Source organism: Cetorhinus maximus, chromosome 15 (assembly GCF_964194155.1).
Source record: "Cetorhinus maximus chromosome 15, sCetMax3.hap1.1, whole genome shotgun sequence".
NCBI lineage: Eukaryota > Metazoa > Chordata > Chondrichthyes > Lamniformes > Cetorhinidae > Cetorhinus > Cetorhinus maximus.
The window spans coordinates 29,122,150-29,128,916 of NC_135893.1; positions in this window are offsets into that span (position 1 = coordinate 29,122,150).

Consider the following 6,767-nt stretch of genomic DNA (forward strand, 5'->3'; position numbering starts at 1 on the left):
ACAAAAATGCTTGTGCCTTATGACACATTATTAGCCAATTCAAACATCTTGCTTCTTAGTCAATCAGAGGTGGCAAATCTTAAAATATTTACCTTTTCAGTTTAAATAAACCCTCTCCCCTGCCAGGCTCTGCATACGAACATACAAATTAGGAGCAGGAGCAGGCCATTTGACCCATTCCATAAGATTCTGGCTGATCTGATTCTGGCCTCAACTCCACTTTCCAGTCTACTCCCTAAACCCTTTGACTCCCTTGTTAGTCAATGCTCCCTATTGTCACTGTTCTGATCTATAATTTGTACAGATTTTGGGTGTAGAAGAAGGATTTAGACTGCATATGTACACCTACAAAGGAGGAGTGGTTTGGCGACTGAATGACATGACAATGTAAGTGAGTTTGGGAATATTTCTCCTGGTTTATGTTCAGAGCAAAACAGCAAACGCTTTCAAAAAGGAAATGTTTGGAGATGCTGCAGCCCAATGGAATCCCATAGCCTGAATTTCCTGCACAGGGCCCACCCTAGCCCCTGAGCTACATAGGCCCCAGGGACCACCCCCCCCCTCCCCCCCACCACCCCCCACCCCACCCCCCAGCTGTTTCAACCTCACTGTAACTTGCACCGAATTTGACCTTCAGTGGGATGAAGCAGGCAGATGCCTGGCCTGGGGGACTGTTGCCTTCGTGGCTGGATTGACTTTTGCTGCTTTTTTTTTCTTTTGGATGAAAATACAGAAAAAAAACCTGCAGTAGGTTACAAAGGAGATTATTGTATTTACCTTTTTTTCAATGAGGAGAAATTTGAGTGGTAATGAGTTGAACCTACAACAGGCCACATGTCTAAGCCACCGCCCGCACATCAACCAGGTGTTAGCTGTGCCCATGACCATGGCTGTCAGCCTCGGTTTAGTGGCAGCACTGTTGAGTCTCATTCTGATGGTTGTGTTCTCCAAGACTGAATCACATTATCTAGGCTGACGCTTTAGTGCAAGATGGAAGGAGTGCTGCACTGTCAGGCATCCATTACAACGTCACTCAGTCACGGAATGGCTGGATGTGGGATATGCAAGTGTCCAGTTGGTGCTAAATATCTACAGTTCTGAAGCTGGGTCTCAGACACATTGTTTAGGCAGAGGGGAAGATTTACTCTGCATTTAATGGCATCATAGTTGATCTGAAAATGTTTGATGTGGACAATAGGTATCTAAAATGGAAACTGCTCCATTCCCAACACCCCTCCTCCTTCAGGTCCCATGCCAAGAGGGCATTGGTACCATGGACTTTCATTGTATTGGTCCATGATTATGCTCGGCAAAGTACTATAGTGGTTTGCCATTGCCTTCTGTATTGCTGACCAGGAAACTCTCCCACTCTTACCACCTGCCATCAGGTGTATTGGAAGGATTTACAGGCTGATAATCAACCTGTTTGGCCATATTATGAATGCATCTTCTAGAGTGGGGCTTGAACACTGAGTTTCTGACCCAGAGGTAGGGACACTACCACTGTGCCACAAGACTCCCTTTTTCCAATACTAATTAAGCAAAATAACCATGAGATACCCATCTCTGCATGAAAGCAGTTGACCTTACATATGTTGTTCTCGTGGAAATTTGGTCAGACCACGTTTAGAATATTGTGAACAATTTTGGGCCCCGTACCTCAGGAAGGATGTTCTGGCCCTGGAGAAGGCCCAGAGGAGGTTCATGAGAACGATCCCAGGAATGAAATGCTTAACATATGAGGAACGTTTGAGGAGTCTGGGTCTATACTCGATGGAGTTTAGAAGAATGAGGGGGGATCTGATTGAAACTTACAGAATACTGAAAAGATGGACTGAATGGCCTAATTTCTGCTCCTATGTCTTATGGTCTTATGGAAACTCTCGCTATGTATTTGTGCCTGAGTTAAATATTATCCGTGGAAAGGAAGGCAGAGCCAGGGGAAGGTAAAAATTAACATTACTTAAGGATCCATCAGGGAAACTTGACACACTGTGGGTGAGGGAACACTGGAATCTACCGTTAAAAGGAACATGATCACCGCCCTGCCATATTGGCTCAACCACTGCAGTTGTGCTCAAGTATGGATGCAGTTGACTGGTTAGGTTTAACAATGCAAGCAGCTGTACAAGCACTGCTGCATAAGCGCATTGTTGAGATGCTTTAATAATGAGCTGGTTTAAAATATCTGGTGTGGAATGAGATTGGAGGTTATAGACTGAGATGATTAGTACTTCCGTGGAATGCAACGGGAACTGCTCAGGGACCAGCAGAGGGCAAGAAGCCAGGATGATTACTCTGGATGTTTGTTTGATTAACTTTGGAGATCAGGAATTATTTATGCAGCATATCCCTCAGAGATTAAATGAGGGGGATACTGGCCATGATGGATTGCACTGATAGCAGAGTTGATGGTATCTCCTTCCAAGCCTTTTTATGTCCTTAGGAAACTGAGGGGTGATCTGACTGAAGTGTTTAAAATGTTAAAAGGATTTGATAGGGTAGATACAGAGAAACTATTTAGTGAGGGAGTCGAGAATAAAGGGATAAACTCTTAAAATTAGAGCCAGGCTCTTCAGAACAGAATTCTGGATCTGGCTTCCCAAAAGACTGTTGATATTGGGGCAATTGGCGATTCTTGGGATTAAAGTTATCAAAGAATATCAATCAGAGGCAGGAAATGGAGTTGAAGTGCAGGTCAGCAATGATCTAACTGAACGTCAGGAGCAGGTCCGAGGGAGTTAATGGCCTATTCCTGTTCCTGATGTTCACATGATTCACTGAGATTTAGAATCACCTCTTTTGGCTTAGAGCTTTCAAGACATGTCTGAAATGGTTGCGGACAGCTGGAGTGTAGCGATAATACCTAAGCCACATAGTTGCCAATAGGGTTGCCAACCGAGGGTTAATGTATTCCTGGAGGTGTCATCACATGACTTGTCCCCACAGCCCAGCCATTAGAATGCCAACACATCCAACCTTGTGACGCACTGCCTTCCTAGGCTAATTGGAAAGCAAAAGGATTCATTACCCTATTGGATTATGCTTAACTGTCAGCCAAGCACCATTTTAACCCCCATTTTCAATATTTTTATATCTGGTAAAGAGAAATGTTCAAAGAAAATGACAAGAAGACAATCTTTTTTAATGTCCCAATGATTCTTCTCCACGGTTGTACACAGCAGTGTCTTGGTGATTGATCTTCAATTCCTTGAGACTCCAGGCCAATCCTAGAAGGTTGGCAGCCTTAGTTGCCAATCACTTGCTTTTTGTCTGGGGATCAGCCTTTGAAGTCCTCACTTGCGCAGTTGTGCTAAGCCTGTAAAACGTCTCACTTCTGGCTTCCTGCCTGAACAGTATGAATAGGGGCTGGAAACCAGAGCAAAAGAAAGTGATGGTAAAGGTGTTACATGAAACATTTTGTGCCTTCTGATTAATGAATGTTTCCTCAGAGCCTTGAGCGGTTGTCACCCTTGACCTGTGTCTGTCGGGTTCCTTGCAGTTCTGGCTGCCATCTTTTTGCATTGTCTGAAGATGGAGGGGAAGATAGAGGCAAGCGAAGGGCTTTAGTTACTGCTATCTCAGCTGCTCTTGAAAGCCCATTATGCTATAAATAAGGACACTTAAAATAGTTTTCTTTTCTCCTTGCTGCCTATAAACTTTCACAAGTTTTTGGTTGGGGAATTGATAAAAAGGTTTCTTTTAAGGAAAAAAAAATTACCTGAAGCTTCCTAGTGTTTTCATACTACAAATAAGGTCTGGTGATGTGTGAAAATACATGACACTAGCATGTAGACTGTGTTCTATGTACTATGACGTGGTTCCTGATGTGACGTGCAGACGGCTTTGGGCTTAATTGTTAATAGGGAAGGTAATGAAGACTGTTACATTTGGGTTTCTTTTATTGTTGGACCACCTTAGGGTACTATCATATTCTTTATCCTCTTCAATTCTCTGCCCAAAGGCAGGTCCAGCCACAGCGCCATGACCAACATTGTGGGTAGGGCAAGGCGGCAGGTGCAGAATCCACCCCAGATGATGCGAAGGAATCCAGTTATAAGCAGAGTTCATTTGCTGGACAAGATTTCAGAAGCTTATAAACATGCCTGAGACTAATTGTGTGCTCAAGAATGCTAACATCTTGTGCATACAATATGATGTATCCTTTAACACCAGGCAGTTCCTGAAAAAACAGGAACTGGCCTCTACATCACCTTAGCAAGGTAAATTGTAAAATGCCACTGCCTCACAATGGATAACCATAAGGATGACCCCAAATCACTTATCAGCTCAATCCTGGAAACTGAGTGTAGCAAGAAAGTGGAAGGAGTAATTTGACAAGGAAGTATTCAGTGAATGGCATGACACTAGGAAGTTCTGAGGAGCAAAGGGACCTTGGCGTGTGTGTCCATAGATCTCTGAAGGCGGAGGGGCATGTTAGTGGGGTAGTGAAAAAGGCATATGGGGCACTTGCCTTTATCAATCGAGGCATAGATTACAAAATTAGGGAGATCATGTTGGAGTTGTATAGAACCTTGGTGAGGCCACAGCTGGAGTACTGTGTGCAGTTCTGGTTGCCACATTATAGGAAGGATGAGATTGCACTGGAGGGGGTGCAGAGGAGATTCACCAGGATGTTGCCTGGGATGAAACATTTAAGTTATGAAAAGAGGTTGGATAGACTTGGGTTATTTTCGTTGGAGCAGAGAAGACTGAGGGGTGACCTGATTGAGGTGTACAAGATTGAGGGGCGTGGATAGGGAGCAGCTGTTCCCCTTAGTTGAAGGGTCAGTCACAAGGGGATATAAGTTCAAGGTGAGGGGCAGGAGGTTTAGGAGGGATATGAGGAAAATCCTTTACCCAGAGGGTGGTGACGGTTTGGAATGCACTGCCTGGGAGGGTGGTGGAGGCGGGTTGCCTCACATCCTTTAAAAAGTACCTGGATGAGCACTTGGCACGTCATAACATTCAAGGCTATGGGCCAAGTGCTGGTAAATGGGATTAGGTAGGTAGGTAGGTCAGGTGTTTCTCAGGTGTTGGTGCAGACTCGATGGGCCAAAGGGCCTCTTCTGCACTGTGATTCTATCTGTATGTCTCAGTATCCTGTTTGCTGAAAGGATATTGAATAAAAGGGGTGTTGACTAAAACAAAGGATGTTGTCCAGCATGTGTGCTCAACATGCTTCCTGCTGGTTCAGCTCTTTTATTATATGAATATTGGGACTACGCAGTAGGATATTTAGATTTGTTGGATTGACTCCAGCGTGTCTCAAGGTAAAGGTATAGCTGCTGTGGTGTAGTGACAATAATTCTCCTCTTAATTGGGATAGAGGTATCTCACTAGACTGTAGTTTTCTACCTGGAGATTTAAGATAAATACTACTTTAAATATCTCTCTTAACATTATTATGGCTTGGATTCTCTAAAAAAACAAGATTATACTTTCTTTCCCTAGAACTATCAATGTAATGATCAACTTACCATCAAATGTGAATTGCATGTTCTGTTCTTCAATAAACTTCTTTATAATTTAGAACATATATTGTCTCATAGTCTTCTGTATCTAAACTCAAAAAGCCATCTGCGTGCACTCTCCAGTGGAGAGGTACATTATTGAGGAGAGATTTCTGGACCTTTATGATATCTGAGTTATAATCTGTCTAAAACATGTTAAGAAGGCTATTCTGTAGGACAGCAATATTCCCTGGTGGTTTGTTTCCTTCAGGAGAGTTAGATCAGTCCTTTAGACCCATTTAAGTGGCTGAGAGTCCTGTCTTCCTCAACCTTAAGTGAGAGTGATCATCCGAGGAGTACACCTGATCCAGTATAGTCCCAAAAAGGGGCTATGATTATAATAATCTTCACCAGAACAGGAATTCGAACCCATGCTATTGGCATCAATCTGATCCACACCAACCGTCCAGCCAACTGAGCCCCCAAGGAATCTCAGTCTGTGGCAACATATACTTTCACATGCACATTGTAGTCTGCAGCTATGGATAATGATAGACGCACCAATTTATTTCCATCACATGGATGGCCAGGAACCTCTTCCACTCCTACCACCTGCCATTGGTGTGTGATGGAAGGATTTGCAGGTTGATACTCAACCTGTTTGCTGGTGTTATGAACACACCTTCCTTGGCCTTCAAGTCTTGGAGTGGGATTTGAACCTGGAGCTTCTAGTTCAGAGGCAGGGACACTACCCAATATGCCACCGCAGCACCTCGTGTTATTCTTTATACCAGAGCAAATATTGGCTAGGCATGGGACAAGGTTAATCGTGTGCTAACTGGTATAACATTGAAAACCTCTTCAAGACTGAGGCCATTAATCAAAGGCTGACTCATTACACACTGAGGTTCTGACTTACTAAAAGCAAGATGGTAACTGTTCCTCCTGTGTTAATCAGCAACAGTTTTCAATATTGTACTATTGTAGTAACAGCTAAGTGGCTGGAATCACAGTCAATGCAGATTCCTCCATTTTACTTTGAATCAAAAAAGGACTATCTAGGGAGATCTAGCAGAAAGGTCAAATTGGTTGATTTTGTCCTCCCCTACCCAACTGGCACAGACATGCCTAACTTTAAATGGTAGGAGTGACCACTATACTTGAGGACATGTTCCATGATGTGGTGTGGCACTATCACTATGTTCAGTGGCACAGAATAAAGATAGATCAGTGACCCAAACACTGGGCATCCACAAGATTGTGTGGGCAGCAAAAGCATCAGGACTGTACATATCACAATGTATAACTTCAAAG